The sequence below is a fragment of the Biomphalaria glabrata genome, chromosome 8 (assembly GCF_947242115.1).
Source record: "Biomphalaria glabrata chromosome 8, xgBioGlab47.1, whole genome shotgun sequence".
NCBI classification, from domain to species: Eukaryota; Metazoa; Mollusca; class Gastropoda; family Planorbidae; genus Biomphalaria; species Biomphalaria glabrata.
Window position 1 is genome coordinate 46,414,307 of NC_074718.1, and position 19,285 is coordinate 46,433,591.

Sequence of the window (19,285 nt, forward strand, 5' to 3'; positions counted from 1 at the left end):
ATTTTACAAACTCATTCTTCTTTGTTGTTTTTTTGAATGCCTTTTAACATTCCAAGTTATGATGATGCTTTGTCCAAGGCATTGTAGCACGTGAAAAAAATGCAAAACAAGAAAAAGGATGTGCACTGTTGGGTTGTCTACAAATGCACAGACATAACCAACAATTTCGTCTTGGATCAACAATTCAATTGATGACAATATTACTACATCTAGTCCTCAGCTAAAAATCCTCAATTTTTCAAAAATGAATACAATATCCTTTCCTATAAGTACGAAGATGGTCATGGAGACCGATCTTCTTTGAAAAAAAAATCCTCAACTACATCCTTTAAACATGAAGATGGCTAAAGAGCCCAGTCTTCACTTTTAAAATTCCTCCATTAATCATTCCTATGAACACAAAGATGGCTAAGGAGTCCAGTCTTCGCTTTTAAAATTCCTCCATTAATCATTCCTATGAACACGAAGATGGCTAAGGAGTCCAGTCTTCGCTTTTAAAAGTCCTCCATTAATCATTCCTATAAACACGAAGATGGCTAAAGAGTCCAGTCTTCGCTTTTGAAAAGTCCTAAGCTAAACATAGTAATGTCATCAATTAAATGTGTTTTCTCCGCAACTATTTAGTTGGTCTGCAGGTGCAAATGTTGATTAGTGTGCGCTGCATCACGAGCGGCGATATTTCCTTTGATGGACACGTTCATATGTTCCTTGAGTGTGACTTAATTATTGATTTTTACAAACGTTCAATCAGAATATAAATGAAGACGTCTAACACAGTTATACATCCGTATGAATTTCCTTTTCTAAGCACTCAAAGAATGATTTCACTGGGAATTGCAAATACATTTTGATCACCACATTAAGTGCAGAGGTCAAAGACCTGCTAATTAGCACACATTTGTACACAAATGTTTGTAGATATCCTCATTACAATTCAATAAAGTTGTTACAAAACCTCACTGGTTACATCACTTCACAGTGTCTCAATGGATAGGGTAGAGATGAGCGTGATACAAACGACAATCCCAACTGTTCCTGCACAATCATCATATATCTGATGGCTTATATTTTCATCCTTTTTTTTTAACTCTTGTTTTGCAAACGTGCATCAGTTGAATAGTTGGAGCCCAATAAAAAGTTTCAGGCTTGCTTTTTTCACTGACTCCTGTTTTGAGCTTGTTGACCTACAGCTTCATTTTGATGAACTGACTGTAACAATATTTTTGATGACGTCGTGTTCAAGCTATTGAAGGTGGTCTACAAGCATCCGGTTTGAGGGCTGAATCAGCCTCACAAACTTCGCACTCAACTAATGTCGAGTGAGTTGAATCAGCGTCAAAGCTTGCACTCAACTAATTATGTCCCAACTATTATTCAACTGAGCCGAAATAACCGGTTATTTTACAAACTCATTCTTCTTTGTTGTTTTTTTGAATGCCTTTTAACATTCCAAGTTATGATGATGCTTTGTCCAAGGCATTGTAGCACGTGAAAAAAATGCAAAACAAGAAAAAGGATGTGCACTGTTGGGTTGTCTACAAATGCACAGACATAACCAACAATTTCGTCTTGGATCAACAATTCAATTGATGACAATATTACTACATCTAGTCCTCAGCTAAAAATCCTCAATTTTTCAAAAATGAATACAATATCCTTTCCTATAAGTACGAAGATGGTCATGGAGACCGATCTTCTTTGAAAAAAAAATCCTCAACTACATCCTTTAAACATGAAGATGGCTAAAGAGCCCAGTCTTCACTTTTAAAATTCCTCCATTAATCATTCCTATGAACACAAAGATGGCTAAGGAGTCCAGTCTTCGCTTTTAAAATTCCTCCATTAATCATTCCTATGAACACGAAGATGGCTAAGGAGTCCAGTCTTCGCTTTTAAAAGTCCTCCATTAATCATTCCTATAAACACGAAGATGGCTAAAGAGTCCAGTCTTCGCTTTTGAAAAGTCCTAAGCTAAACATAGTAATGTCATCAATTAAATGTGTTTTCTCCGCAACTATTTAGTTGGTCTGCAGGTGCAAATGTTGATTAGTGTGCGCTGCATCACGAGCGGCGATATTTCCTTTGATGGACACGTTCATATGTTCCTTGAGTGTGACTTAATTATTGATTTTTACAAACGTTCAATCAGAATATAAATGAAGACGTCTAACACAGTTATACATCCGTATGAATTTCCTTTTCTAAGCACTCAAAGAATGATTTCACTGGGAATTGCAAATACATTTTGATCACCACATTAAGTGCAGAGGTCAAAGACCTGCTAATTAGCACACATTTGTACACAAATGTTTGTAGATATCCTCATTACAATTCAATAAAGTTGTTACAAAACCTCACTGGTTACATCACTTCACAGTGTCTCAATGGATAGGGTAGAGATGAGCGTGATACAAACGACAATCCCAACTGTTCCTGCACAATCATCATATATCTGATGGCTTATATTTTCATCCTTTTTTTTTTAACTCTTGTTTTGCAAACATGCATCAGTTGAATAGTTGGAGCCCAATAAAAAGTTTCAGGCTTGCTTTTTTCACTGACTCCTGTTTTGAGCTTGTTGACCTACAGCTTCATTTTGATGAACTGACTGTAACAATATTTTTGATGACGTCGTGTTCAAGCTATTGAAGGTGGTCTACAAGCATCCGGTTTGAGGGCTGAATCAGCCTCACAAACTTCGCACTCAACTAATGTCGAGTGAGTTGAATCAGCGTCAAAGCTTGCACTCAACTAATTATGTCCCAACTATTATTCAACTGAGCCGAAATAACCGGTTATTTTACAAACTCATTCTTCTTTGTTGTTTTTTTTAATGCCTTTTAACATTCCAAGTTATGATGATGCTTTGTCCAAGGCATTGTAGCACGTGAAAAAAATGCAAAACAAGAAAAAGGATGTGCACTGTTGGGTTGTCTACAAATGCACAGACATAACCAACAATTTCGTCTTGGATCAACAATTCAATTGATGACAATATTACTACATCTAGTCCTCAGCTAAAAATCCTCAATTTTTCAAAAATGAATACAATATCCTTTCCTATAAGTACGAAGATGGTCATGGAGACCGATCTTCTTTGAAAAAAAAATCCTCAACTACATCCTTTAAACATGAAGATGGCTAAAGAGCCCAGTCTTCACTTTTAAAATTCCTCCATTAATCATTCCTATGAACACAAAGATGGCTAAGGAGTCCAGTCTTCGCTTTTAAAATTCCTCCATTAATCATTCCTATGAACACGAAGATGGCTAAAGAGTCCAGTCTTCGCTTTTGAAAAGTCCTAAGCTAAACATAGTAATGTCATCAATTAAATGTGTTTTCTCCGCAACTATTTAGTTGGTCTGCAGGTGCAAATGTTGATTAGTGTGCGCTGCATCACGAGCGGCGATATTTCCTTTGATGGACACGTTCATATGTTCCTTGAGTGTGACTTAATTATTGATTTTTACAAACGTTCAATCAGAATATAAATGAAGACGTCTAACACAGTTATACATCCGTATGAATTTCCTTTTCTAAGCACTCAAAGAATGATTTCACTGGGAATTGCAAATACATTTTGATCACCACATTAAGTGCAGAGGTCAAAGACCTGCTAATTAGCACACATTTGTACACAAATGTTTGTAGATATCCTCATTACAATTCAATAAAGTTGTTACAAAACCTCACTGGTTACATCACTTCACAGTGTCTCAATGGATAGGGTAGAGATGAGCGTGATACAAACGACAATCCCAACTGTTCCTGCACAATCATCATATATCTGATGGCTTATATTTTCATCCTTTTTTTTTTTAACTCTTGTTTTGCAAACGTGCATCAGTTGAATAGTTGGAGCCCAATAAAAAGTTTCAGGCTTGCTTTTTTCACTGACTCCTGTTTTGAGCTTGTTGACCTACAGCTTCATTTTGATGAACTGACTGTAACAATATTTTTGATGACGTCGTGTTCAAGCTATTGAAGGTGGTCTACAAGCATCCGGTTTGAGGGCTGAATCAGCCTCACAAACTTCGCACTCAACTAATGTCGAGTGAGTTGAATCAGCGTCAAAGCTTGCACTCAACTAATTATGTCCCAACTATTATTCAACTGAGCCGAAATAACCGGTTATTTTACAAACTCATTCTTCTTTGTTGTTTTTTTGAATGCCTTTTAACATTCCAAGTTATGATGATGCTTTGTCCAAGGCATTGTAGCACGTGAAAAAAATGCAAAACAAGAAAAAGGATGTGCACTGTTGGGTTGTCTACAAATGCACAGACATAACCAACAATTTCGTCTTGGATCAACAATTCAATTGATGACAATATTACTACATCTAGTCCTCAGCTAAAAATCCTCAATTTTTCAAAAATGAATACAATATCCTTTCCTATAAGTACGAAGATGGTCATGGAGACCGATCTTCTTTGAAAAAAAAATCCTCAACTACATCCTTTAAACATGAAGATGGCTAAAGAGCCCAGTCTTCACTTTTAAAATTCCTCCATTAATCATTCCTATGAACACAAAGATGGCTAAGGAGTCCAGTCTTCGCTTTTAAAATTCCTCCATTAATCATTCCTATGAACACGAAGATGGCTAAGGAGTCCAGTCTTCGCTTTTAAAAGTTCTCCATTAATCATTCCTATAAACACGAAGATGGCTAAAGAGTCCAGTCTTCGCTTTTGAAAAGTCCTAAGCTAAACATAGTAATGTCATCAATTAAATGTGTTTTCTCCGCAACTATTTAGTTGGTCTGCAGGTGCAAATGTTGATTAGTGTGCGCTGCATCACGAGCGGCGATATTTCCTTTGATGGACACGTTCATATGTTCCTTGAGTGTGACTTAATTATTGATTTTTACAAACGTTCAATCAGAATATAAATGAAGACGTCTAACACAGTTATACATCCGTATGAATTTCCTTTTCTAAGCACTCAAAGAATGATTTCACTGGGAATTGCAAATACATTTTGATCACCACATTAAGTGCAGAGGTCAAAGACCTGCTAATTAGCACACATTTGTACACAAATGTTTGTAGATATCCTCATTACAATTCAATAAAGTTGTTACAAAACCTCACTGGTTACATCACTTCACAGTGTCTCAATGGATAGGGTAGAGATGAGCGTGATACAAACGACAATCCCAACTGTTCCTGCACAATCATCATATATCTGATGGCTTATATTTTCATCCTTTTTTTTTTAACTCTTGTTTTGCAAACGTGCATCAGTTGAATAGTTGGAGCCCAATAAAAAGTTTCAGGCTTGCTTTTTTCACTGACTCCTGTTTTGAGCTTGTTGACCTACAGCTTCATTTTGATGAACTGACTGTAACAATATTTTTGATGACGTCGTGTTCAAGCTATTGAAGGTGGTCTACAAGCATCCGGTTTGAGGGCTGAATCAGCCTCACAAACTTCGCACTCAACTAATGTCGAGTGAGTTGAATCAGCGTCAAAGCTTGCACTCAACTAATTATGTCCCAACTATTATTCAACTGAGCCGAAATAACCGGTTATTTTACAAACTCATTCTTCTTTGTTGTTTTTTTGAATGCCTTTTAACATTCCAAGTTATGATGATGCTTTGTCCAAGGCATTGTAGCACGTGAAAAAAATGCAAAACAAGAAAAAGGATGTGCACTGTTGGGTTGTCTACAAATGCACAGACATAACCAACAATTTCGTCTTGGATCAACAATTCAATTGATGACAATATTACTACATCTAGTCCTCAGCTAAAAATCCTCAATTTTTCAAAAATGAATACAATATCCTTTCCTATAAGTACGAAGATGGTCATGGAGACCGATCTTCTTTGAAAAAAAAATCCTCAACTACATCCTTTAAACATGAAGATGGCTAAAGAGCCCAGTCTTCACTTTTAAAATTCCTCCATTAATCATTCCTATGAACACAAAGATGGCTAAGGAGTCCAGTCTTCGCTTTTAAAATTCCTCCATTAATCATTCCTATGAACACGAAGATGGCTAAGGAGTCCAGTCTTCGCTTTTAAAAGTTCTCCATTAATCATTCCTATAAACACGAAGATGGCTAAAGAGTCCAGTCTTCGCTTTTGAAAAGTCCTAAGCTAAACATAGTAATGTCATCAATTAAATGTGTTTTCTCCGCAACTATTTAGTTGGTCTGCAGGTGCAAATGTTGATTAGTGTGCGCTGCATCACGAGCGGCGATATTTCCTTTGATGGACACGTTCATATGTTCCTTGAGTGTGACTTAATTATTGATTTTTACAAACGTTCAATCAGAATATAAATGAAGACGTCTAACACATTTATACATCCGTATGAATTTCCTTTTCTAAGCACTCAAAGAATGATTTCACTGGGAATTGCAAATACATTTTGATCACCACATTAAGTGCAGAGGTCAAAGACCTGCTAATTAGCACACATTTGTACACAAATGTTTGTAGATATCCTCATTACAATTCAATAAAGTTGTTACAAAACCTCACTGGTTACATCACTTCACAGTGTCTCAATGGATAGGGTAGAGATGAGCGTGATACAAACGACAATCCCAACTGTTCCTGCACAATCATCATATATCTGATGGCTTATATTTTCATCCTTTTTTTTTTAACTCTTGTTTTGCAAACGTGCATCAGTTGAATAGTTGGAGCCCAATAAAAAGTTTCAGGCTTGCTTTTTTCACTGACTCCTGTTTTGAGCTTGTTGACCTACAGCTTCATTTTGATGAACTGACTGTAACAATATTTTTGATGACGTCGTGTTCAAGCTATTGAAGGTGGTCTACAAGCATCCGGTTTGAGGGCTGAATCAGCCTCACAAACTTCGCACTCAACTAATGTCGAGTGAGTTGAATCAGCGTCAAAGCTTGCACTCAACTAATTATGTCCCAACTATTATTCAACTGAGCCGAAATAACCGGTTATTTTACAAACTCATTCTTCTTTGTTGTTTTTTTGAATGCCTTTTAACATTCCAAGTTATGATGATGCTTTGTCCAAGGCATTGTAGCACGTGAAAAAAATGCAAAACAAGAAAAAGGATGTGCACTGTTGGGTTGTCTACAAATGCACAGACATAACCAACAATTTCGTCTTGGATCAACAATTCAATTGATGACAATATTACTACATCTAGTCCTCAGCTAAAAATCCTCAATTTTTCAAAAATGAATACAATATCCTTTCCTATAAGTACGAAGATGGTCATGGAGACCGATCTTCTTTGAAAAAAAAATCCTCAACTACATCCTTTAAACATGAAGATGGCTAAAGAGCCCAGTCTTCACTTTTAAAATTCCTCCATTAATCATTCCTATGAACACAAAGATGGCTAAGGAGTCCAGTCTTCGCTTTTAAAATTCCTCCATTAATCATTCCTATGAACACGAAGATGGCTAAGGAGTCCAGTCTTCGCTTTTAAAAGTCCTCCATTAATCATTCCTATAAACACGAAGATGGCTAAAGAGTCCAGTCTTCGCTTTTGAAAAGTCCTAAGCTAAACATAGTAATGTCATCAATTAAATGTGTTTTCTCCGCAACTATTTAGTTGGTCTGCAGGTGCAAATGTTGATTAGTGTGCGCTGCATCACGAGCGGCGATATTTCCTTTGATGGACACGTTCATATGTTCCTTGAGTGTGACTTAATTATTGATTTTTACAAACGTTCAATCAGAATATAAATGAAGACGTCTAACACAGTTATACATCCGTATGAATTTCCTTTTCTAAGCACTCAAAGAATGATTTCACTGGGAATTGCAAATACATTTTGATCACCACATTAAGTGCAGAGGTCAAAGACCTGCTAATTAGCACACATTTGTACACAAATGTTTGTAGATATCCTCATTACAATTCAATAAAGTTGTTACAAAACCTCACTGGTTACATCACTTCACAGTGTCTCAATGGATAGGGTAGAGATGAGCGTGATACAAACGACAATCCCAACTGTTCCTGCACAATCATCATATATCTGATGGCTTATATTTTCATCCTTTTTTTTTTAACTCTTGTTTTGCAAACGTGCATCAGTTGAATAGTTGGAGCCCAATAAAAAGTTTCAGGCTTGCTTTTTTCACTGACTCCTGTTTTGAGCTTGTTGACCTACAGCTTCATTTTGATGAACTGACTGTAACAATATTTTTGATGACGTCGTGTTCAAGCTATTGAAGGTGGTCTACAAGCATCCGGTTTGAGGGCTGAATCAGCCTCACAAACTTCGCACTCAACTAATGTCGAGTGAGTTGAATCAGCGTCAAAGCTTGCACTCAACTAATTATGTCCCAACTATTATTCAACTGAGCCGAAATAACCGGTTATTTTACAAACTCATTCTTCTTTGTTGTTTTTTTGAATGCCTTTTAACATTCCAAGTTATGATGATGCTTTGTCCAAGGCATTGTAGCACGTGAAAAAAATGCAAAACAAGAAAAAGGATGTGCACTGTTGGGTTGTCTACAAATGCACAGACATAACCAACAATTTCGTCTTGGATCAACAATTCAATTGATGACAATATTACTACATCTAGTCCTCAGCTAAAAATCCTCAATTTTTCAAAAATGAATACAATATCCTTTCCTATAAGTACGAAGATGGTCATGGAGACCGATCTTCTTTGAAAAAAAAATCCTCAACTACATCCTTTAAACATGAAGATGGCTAAAGAGCCCAGTCTTCACTTTTAAAATTCCTCCATTAATCATTCCTATGAACACAAAGATGGCTAAGGAGTCCAGTCTTCGCTTTTAAAATTCCTCCATTAATCATTCCTATGAACACGAAGATGGCTAAGGAGTCCAGTCTTCGCTTTTAAAAGTTCTCCATTAATCATTCCTATAAACACGAAGATGGCTAAAGAGTCCAGTCTTCGCTTTTGAAAAGTCCTAAGCTAAACATAGTAATGTCATCAATTAAATGTGTTTTCTCCGCAACTATTTAGTTGGTCTGCAGGTGCAAATGTTGATTAGTGTGCGCTGCATCACGAGCGGCGATATTTCCTTTGATGGACACGTTCATATGTTCCTTGAGTGTGACTTAATTATTGATTTTTACAAACGTTCAATCAGAATATAAATGAAGACGTCTAACACAGTTATACATCCGTATGAATTTCCTTTTCTAAGCACTCAAAGAATGATTTCACTGGGAATTGCAAATACATTTTGATCACCACATTAAGTGCAGAGGTCAAAGACCTGCTAATTAGCACACATTTGTACACAAATGTTTGTAGATATCCTCATTACAATTCAATAAAGTTGTTACAAAACCTCACTGGTTACATCACTTCACAGTGTCTCAATGGATAGGGTAGAGATGAGCGTGATACAAACGACAATCCCAACTGTTCCTGCACAATCATCATATATCTGATGGCTTATATTTTCATCCTTTTTTTTTTAACTCTTGTTTTGCAAACGTGCATCAGTTGAATAGTTGGAGCCCAATAAAAAGTTTCAGGCTTGCTTTTTTCACTGACTCCTGTTTTGAGCTTGTTGACCTACAGCTTCATTTTGATGAACTGACTGTAACAATATTTTTGATGACGTCGTGTTCAAGCTATTGAAGGTGGTCTACAAGCATCCGGTTTGAGGGCTGAATCAGCCTCACAAACTTCGCACTCAACTAATGTCGAGTGAGTTGAATCAGCGTCAAAGCTTGCACTCAACTAATTATGTCCCAACTATTATTCAACTGAGCCGAAATAACCGGTTATTTTACAAACTCATTCTTCTTTGTTGTTTTTTTGAATGCCTTTTAACATTCCAAGTTATGATGATGCTTTGTCCAAGGCATTGTAGCACGTGAAAAAAATGCAAAACAAGAAAAAGGATGTGCACTGTTGGGTTGTCTACAAATGCACAGACATAACCAACAATTTCGTCTTGGATCAACAATTCAATTGATGACAATATTACTACATCTAGTCCTCAGCTAAAAATCCTCAATTTTTCAAAAATGAATACAATATCCTTTCCTATAAGTACGAAGATGGTCATGGAGACCGATCTTCTTTGAAAAAAAAATCCTCAACTACATCCTTTAAACATGAAGATGGCTAAAGAGCCCAGTCTTCACTTTTAAAATTCCTCCATTAATCATTCCTATGAACACAAAGATGGCTAAGGAGTCCAGTCTTCGCTTTTAAAATTCCTCCATTAATCATTCCTATGAACACGAAGATGGCTAAGGAGTCCAGTCTTCGCTTTTAAAAGTTCTCCATTAATCATTCCTATAAACACGAAGATGGCTAAAGAGTCCAGTCTTCGCTTTTGAAAAGTCCTAAGCTAAACATAGTAATGTCATCAATTAAATGTGTTTTCTCCGCAACTATTTAGTTGGTCTGCAGGTGCAAATGTTGATTAGTGTGCGCTGCATCACGAGCGGCGATATTTCCTTTGATGGACACGTTCATATGTTCCTTGAGTGTGACTTAATTATTGATTTTTACAAACGTTCAATCAGAATATAAATGAAGACGTCTAACACAGTTATACATCCGTATGAATTTCCTTTTCTAAGCACTCAAAGAATGATTTCACTGGGAATTGCAAATACATTTTGATCACCACATTAAGTGCAGAGGTCAAAGACCTGCTAATTAGCACACATTTGTACACAAATGTTTGTAGATATCCTCATTACAATTCAATAAAGTTGTTACAAAACCTCACTGGTTACATCACTTCACAGTGTCTCAATGGATAGGGTAGAGATGAGCGTGATACAAACGACAATCCCAACTGTTCCTGCACAATCATCATATATCTGATGGCTTATATTTTCATCCTTTTTTTTTTAACTCTTGTTTTGCAAACGTGCATCAGTTGAATAGTTGGAGCCCAATAAAAAGTTTCAGGCTTGCTTTTTTCACTGACTCCTGTTTTGAGCTTGTTGACCTACAGCTTCATTTTGATGAACTGACTGTAACAATATTTTTGATGACGTCGTGTTCAAGCTATTGAAGGTGGTCTACAAGCATCCGGTTTGAGGGCTGAATCAGCCTCACAAACTTCGCACTCAACTAATGTCGAGTGAGTTGAATCAGCGTCAAAGCTTGCACTCAACTAATTATGTCCCAACTATTATTCAACTGAGCCGAAATAACCGGTTATTTTACAAACTCATTCTTCTTTGTTGTTTTTTTGAATGCCTTTTAACATTCCAAGTTATGATGATGCTTTGTCCAAGGCATTGTAGCACGTGAAAAAAATGCAAAACAAGAAAAAGGATGTGCACTGTTGGGTTGTCTACAAATGCACAGACATAACCAACAATTTCGTCTTGGATCAACAATTCAATTGATGACAATATTACTACATCTAGTCCTCAGCTAAAAATCCTCAATTTTTCAAAAATGAATACAATATCCTTTCCTATAAGTACGAAGATGGTCATGGAGACCGATCTTCTTTGAAAAAAAAATCCTCAACTACATCCTTTAAACATGAAGATGGCTAAAGAGCCCAGTCTTCACTTTTAAAATTCCTCCATTAATCATTCCTATGAACACAAAGATGGCTAAGGAGTCCAGTCTTCGCTTTTAAAATTCCTCCATTAATCATTCCTATGAACACGAAGATGGCTAAGGAGTCCAGTCTTCGCTTTTAAAAGTCCTCCATTAATCATTCCTATAAACACGAAGATGGCTAAAGAGTCCAGTCTTCGCTTTTGAAAAGTCCTAAGCTAAACATAGTAATGTCATCAATTAAATGTGTTTTCTCCGCAACTATTTAGTTGGTCTGCAGGTGCAAATGTTGATTAGTGTGCGCTGCATCACGAGCGGCGATATTTCCTTTGATGGACACGTTCATATGTTCCTTGAGTGTGACTTAATTATTGATTTTTACAAACGTTCAATCAGAATATAAATGAAGACGTCTAACACAGTTATACATCCGTATGAATTTCCTTTTCTAAGCACTCAAAGAATGATTTCACTGGGAATTGCAAATACATTTTGATCACCACATTAAGTGCAGAGGTCAAAGACCTGCTAATTAGCACACATTTGTACACAAATGTTTGTAGATATCCTCATTACAATTCAATAAAGTTGTTACAAAACCTCACTGGTTACATCACTTCACAGTGTCTCAATGGATAGGGTAGAGATGAGCGTGATACAAACGACAATCCCAACTGTTCCTGCACAATCATCATATATCTGATGGCTTATATTTTCATCCTTTTTTTTTTAACTCTTGTTTTGCAAACGTGCATCAGTTGAATAGTTGGAGCCCAATAAAAAGTTTCAGGCTTGCTTTTTTCACTGACTCCTGTTTTGAGCTTGTTGACCTACAGCTTCATTTTGATGAACTGACTGTAACAATATTTTTGATGACGTCGTGTTCAAGCTATTGAAGGTGGTCTACAAGCATCCGGTTTGAGGGCTGAATCAGCCTCACAAACTTCGCACTCAACTAATGTCGAGTGAGTTGAATCAGCGTCAAAGCTTGCACTCAACTAATTATGTCCCAACTATTATTCAACTGAGCCGAAATAACCGGTTATTTTACAAACTCATTCTTCTTTGTTGTTTTTTTGAATGCCTTTTAACATTCCAAGTTATGATGATGCTTTGTCCAAGGCATTGTAGCACGTGAAAAAAATGCAAAACAAGAAAAAGGATGTGCACTGTTGGGTTGTCTACAAATGCACAGACATAACCAACAATTTCGTCTTGGATCAACAATTCAATTGATGACAATATTACTACATCTAGTCCTCAGCTAAAAATCCTCAATTTTTCAAAAATGAATACAATATCCTTTCCTATAAGTACGAAGATGGTCATGGAGACCGATCTTCTTTGAAAAAAAAATCCTCAACTACATCCTTTAAACATGAAGATGGCTAAAGAGCCCAGTCTTCACTTTTAAAATTCCTCCATTAATCATTCCTATGAACACAAAGATGGCTAAGGAGTCCAGTCTTCGCTTTTAAAATTCCTCCATTAATCATTCCTATGAACACAAAGATGGCTAAGGAGTCCAGTCTTCGCTTTTAAAAGTCCTCCATTAATCATTCCTATAAACACGAAGATGGCTAAAGAGTCCAGTCTTCGCTTTTGAAAAGTCCTAAGCTAAACATAGTAATGTCATCAATTAAATGTGTTTTCTCCGCAACTATTTAGTTGGTCTGCAGGTGCAAATGTTGATTAGTGTGCGCTGCATCACGAGCGGCGATATTTCCTTTGATGGACACGTTCATATGTTCCTTGAGTGTGACTTAATTATTGATTTTTACAAACGTTCAATCAGAATATAAATGAAGACGTCTAACACAGTTATACATCCGTATGAATTTCCTTTTCTAAGCACTCAAAGAATGATTTCACTGGGAATTGCAAATACATTTTGATCACCACATTAAGTGCAGAGGTCAAAGACCTGCTAATTAGCACACATTTGTACACAAATGTTTGTAGATATCCTCATTACAATTCAATAAAGTTGTTACAAAACCTCACTGGTTACATCACTTCACAGTGTCTCAATGGATAGGGTAGAGATGAGCGTGATACAAACGACAATCCCAACTGTTCCTGCACAATCATCATATATCTGATGGCTTATATTTTCATCCTTTTTTTTTTAACTCTTGTTTTGCAAACGTGCATCAGTTGAATAGTTGGAGCCCAATAAAAAGTTTCAGGCTTGCTTTTTTCACTGACTCCTGTTTTGAGCTTGTTGACCTACAGCTTCATTTTGATGAACTGACTGTAACAATATTTTTGATGACGTCGTGTTCAAGCTATTGAAGGTGGTCTACAAGCATCCGGTTTGAGGGCTGAATCAGCCTCACAAACTTCGCACTCAACTAATGTCGAGTGAGTTGAATCAGCGTCAAAGCTTGCACTCAACTAATTATGTCCCAACTATTATTCAACTGAGCCGAAATAACCGGTTATTTTACAAACTCATTCTTCTTTGTTGTTTTTTTGAATGCCTTTTAACATTCCAAGTTATGATGATGCTTTGTCCAAGGCATTGTAGCACGTGAAAAAAATGCAAAACAAGAAAAAGGATGTGCACTGTTGGGTTGTCTACAAATGCACAGACATAACCAACAATTTCGTCTTGGATCAACAATTCAATTGATGACAATATTACTACATCTAGTCCTCAGCTAAAAATCCTCAATTTTTCAAAAATGAATACAATATCCTTTCCTATAAGTACGAAGATGGTCATGGAGACCGATCTTCTTTGAAAAAAAAATCCTCAACTACATCCTTTAAACATGAAGATGGCTAAAGAGCCCAGTCTTCACTTTTAAAATTCCTCCATTAATCATTCCTATGAACACAAAGATGGCTAAGGAGTCCAGTCTTCGCTTTTAAAATTCCTCCATTAATCATTCCTATGAACACGAAGATGGCTAAGGAGTCCAGTCACTGGACACTGACTCCTGTTTTGAGCTTGTTGACCTACAGCTTCATTTTGATGAACTGACTGTAACAATATTTTTGATGACGTCGTGTTCAAGCTATTGAAGGTGGTCTACAAGCATCCGGTTTGAGGGCTGAATCAGCCTCACAAACTTCGCACTCAACTAATGTCGAGTGAGTTGAATCAGCGTCAAAGCTTGCACTCAACTAATTATGTCCCAACTATTATTCAACTGAGCCGAAATAACCGGTTATTTTACAAACTCATTCTTCTTTGTTGTTTTTTTGAATGCCTTTTAACATTCCAAGTTATGATGATGCTTTGTCCAAGGCATTGTAGCACGTGAAAAAAATGCAAAACAAGAAAAAGGATGTGCACTGTTGGGTTGTCTACAAATGCACAGACATAACCAACAATTTCGTCTTGGATCAACAATTCAATTGATGACAATATTACTACATCTAGTCCTCAGCTAAAAATCCTCAATTTTTCAAAAATGAATACAATATCCTTTCCTATAAGTACGAAGATGGTCATGGAGACCGATCTTCTTTGAAAAAAAAATCCTCAACTACATCCTTTAAACATGAAGATGGCTAAAGAGCCCAGTCTTCACTTTTAAAATTCCTCCATTAATCATTCCTATGAACACAAAGATGGCTAAGGAGTCCAGTCTTCGCTTTTAAAATTCCTCCATTAATCATTCCTATGAACACGAAGATGGCTAAGGAGTCCAGTCTTCGCTTTTAAAAGTTCTCCATTAATCATTCCTATAAACACGAAGATGGCTAAAGAGTCCAGTCTTCGCTTTTGAAAAGTCCTAAGCTAAACATAGTAATGTCATCAATTAAATGTGTTTTCTCCGCAACTATTTAGTTGGTCTGCAGGTGCAAATGTTGATTAGTGTGCGCTGCATCACGAGCGGCGATATTTCCTTTGATGGACACGTTCATATGTTCCTTGAGTGTGACTTAATTATTGATTTTTACAAACGTTCAATCAGAATATAAATGAAGACGTCTAACACAGTTATACATCCGTATGAATTTCCTTTTCTAAGCACTCAAAGAATGATTTCACTGGGAATTGCAAATACATTTTGATCACCACATTAAGTGCAGAGGTCAAAGACCTGCTAATTAGCACACATTTGTACACAAATGTTTGTAGATATCCTCATTACAATTCAATAAAGTTGTTACAAAACCTCACTGGTTACATCACTTCACAGTGTCTCAATGGATAGGGTAGAGATGAGCGTGATACAAACGACAATCCCAACTGTTCCTGCACAATCATCATATATCTGATGGCTTATATTTTCATCCTTTTTTTTTTAACTCTTGTTTTGCAAACGTGCATCAGTTGAATAGTTGGAGCCCAATAAAAAGTTTCAGGCTTGCTTTTTTCACTGACTCCTGTTTTGAGCTTGTTGACCTACAGCTTCATTTTGATGAACTGACTGTAACAATATTTTTGATGACGTCGTGTTCAAGCTATTGAAGGTGGTCTACAAGCATCCGGTTTGAGGGCTGAATCAGCCTCACAAACTTCGCACTCAACTAATGTCGAGTGAGTTGAATCAGCGTCAAAGCTTGCACTCAACTAATTATGTCCCAACTATTATTCAACTGAGCCGAAATAACCGGTTATTTTACAAACTCATTCTTCTTTGTTGTTTTTTTGAATGCCTTTTAACATTCCAAGTTATGATGATGCTTTGTCCAAGGCATTGTAGCACGTGAAAAAAATGCAAAACAAGAAAAAGGATGTGCACTGTTGGGTTGTCTACAAATGCACAGACATAACCAACAATTTCGTCTTGGATCAACAATTCAATTGATGACAATATTACTACATCTAGTCCTCAGCTAAAAATCCTCAATTTTTCAAAAATGAATACAATATCCTTTCCTATAAGTACGAAGATGGTCATGGAGACCGATCTTCTTTGAAAAAAAAATCCTCAACTACATCCTTTAAACATGAAGATGGCTAAAGAGCCCAGTCTTCACTTTTAAAATTCCTCCATTAATCATTCCTATGAACACAAAGATGGCTAAGGAGTCCAGTCTTCGCTTTTAAAATTCCTCCATTAATCATTCCTATGAACACGAAGATGGCTAAGGAGTCCAGACTTCGCTTTTAAAATTCCTCCATTAATCATTCCTATGAAAACGAAGATGGCTAAGGAGTCCAGTCTTCGCTTATAAAATTCCTCCGTTAATCATTCCTATGAACACGAAGATGGCTAAGGAGTCCAGTCTTCGCTTTTAAAAGTCCTCCATTAATCATTCCTATAAACACGAAGATGGCTAAAGAGTCCAGTCTTCGCTTTTGAAAAGTCCTAAGCTAAACACAGTAATGTCATCAATTAAATGTGTTTTCTCCGCAACTATTTAGTTGGTCTGCAAGTGCAAATGTTGATTAGTGTGCGCTGCATCACGAGCGGCGATATTTCCTTTGATGGACACGTTCATATGTTCCTTGAGTGTGACTTAATTATTGATTTTTACAAACGTTCAATCGGAATATAAATGAAGACGTCTAACACAGTTATACATCCGTATGAATTTCTTTTTTAAGCACTCAAAGAATGATTTCACTGGGAATTGCAAACACATTTTGATCACCACATTAAGTGCAGAGGTCAAAGACCTGCTAATTATCACACATTTTTTGTTATATTTATTGTTACAAACGTTCAATTGGAATATAAAGGAAGACGTCTAACACAGTTATACATCCGTATGAATTTCTTTTTTAAGCACTCAAAGAATGATTTCACTGTGAATTGCAAATACATCTAGATCACCAGATTAAGTGTAGAGTCTCAATGAATGAGAGATGAGTGTGATACAAATGACAATCCCAAATGTTCCTGCACAATTATATACATGTAATGGATTAAATCTTTTTTTTTTACATTTGTTTTGCGAATGTGCATCAGTTGAATATCTGGAGCCAAATAAATAGATGCATCATGAGCGGCAACATTTCCTTTGGTGGAAACGTTCATACTGATTGTTCATTGAATGGGTTAGGGTTAGGATTTTTTGCATGCAATTGTATCACATGGAATAGTAGATTTTTGTTTTCACATTAACTCCCAACATGAAAATATAATGCACATTTTTCCACACCTTAGAAATGAAACATTTTAAGAGTATTCAAGTCAACTTAATATGTCATTATATTGCACATAATCACAAGAAACCATAAATGTTTTTTTTCACACTATCACACACTGAAGAATTTAAACAGTTTATTTAGTTAAAGATCTACATGAAGTCAAGTCAACTTGTTTATGCAATAGTACATATCACTGTGAATTGGAGATCCTTTTTTTTTTGTCCAATTAAGTACTGGGGTGTTAAGACCATGCACATTAACACATAGTTGCTACAATAGTAACTTTAATCATCCCAATCTCCAGTAACTTGAATCATCCCAATCTCCAAGTGGCAAAGTGAAAGTTGATGGTGATTCACAACTTTTCATTTTTGTGTTTGAATTCCATATTTAGAATACATTACTATTGAATTAATCCAAATGACAAAGAATCCAATTCCATTATTTGTTGAAATATATTTACATTTATACAGTTGGAATTATTTCAGAGCAATGCAGTTTTTCTGAAAAATTTAATAGGAACATCCACATATTTTAACTGAAATTAAAATGGTATATCACTAAGTTTAACAAATGAAAATTCAGTTTACTTTCATAACTAGACACTACTAAAACAAATACAATACAGATTTCTTTAACTAGACAGGTGAACTTACAAGTTGTGTGTGAAGTGTTTGTGAAGTAATTACTGACATCATAATATACAAAACAAATACAGGAACCATGCATACATATACAACTAATGCAGGATATTTAAAGTATCATGCACATACAACATACAACTAATGCAGGATATTTAAATTATCATGCACATACAACATAAAACTAATGCAGGATATTTAAAGTAACATACACAAACAACATACAACTAATGCAGGATCATCACTTTACAAAAAAATAAATGCTGTGAAGTATAAGAATATTTCTTACCTTATTCTTAATATGGCTCCATTTGAAGAAATGGCAGACGAACTTAAGATAAAACATGTTGATCATTTGTAGATCGGTAGAATCTTTTCACAGTGAGAGAGACGTTTAATGTTCCTTCAGTAGCCTTGAAATGTTCATCCTTTTTCCTTGACCTCATGTTTAATTGACCATTTAGTCTATAAGTGAGATAAAAATGCACTGTTTAACAAATACATCACATTTAAATGCATAACCTTTAAATGCAATATTGATAAAATTTCTTTTCATTCAAGAAGAGCTTTTTCTGTCTCAGACCTAATGTTTAAAAAGAATGTGTTTTTTAGTGATGGTCATTTTGTTTTCAAATAATAGTCATACTATCTCACTGTGTGATGGAAAAATAGAAAAGGTTTATGAGACTTCATGGTATTTTAATGTCAATTTTTTTATGTATCTCTCTTTGATAGGAGGTATAGTGGCTGAGCGGTAACACACTTAGCTTATAAAGTTGATGTCCCAGGTTTGAATCCTGATATTTTAAATTTTGGGACCTTTGGGTACGTCAAGATTCTACCCAACTCTAATGGGTACCTGACATTAGTTGGGGAAAGTTAAGGCGGTTGGTTGTTGAGCTGGCCACATGACACCCTGGTTAACTGTGGGCCACAAAACATGACCTTTACATCATCCTTCCTATAGATTGCAAGGTCTGAAAGTGGAAAATTTTTTTAAATAAGAAAATCACATTCAACTTTTCATTTGGCTATATACATAAATGTGCCACGAAGAATGAAGCAAATTGCTTATTTTAAATTTTTAGGAAGTAATGCAGTCT

At 36.0% G+C, this 19,285-nt stretch overlaps 1 long non-coding RNA gene across 10 annotated transcripts in view; it reads right to left on the minus strand.

The window, feature by feature from the left end:
* The window catches only part of LOC129927655 (uncharacterized), a 46,618-nt gene that overhangs the window by 23,731 nt on the left and 3,602 nt on the right, over nt 1-19,285 (minus strand). For all 10 annotated transcript variants that reach the window (XR_008779291.1, XR_008779294.1, XR_008779290.1 and 7 more), the window contains one exon: nt 18,472-18,647. This is a non-coding gene — a long non-coding RNA (uncharacterized LOC129927655). The remainder of the gene's footprint in view (nt 1-18,471; nt 18,648-19,285) is intronic.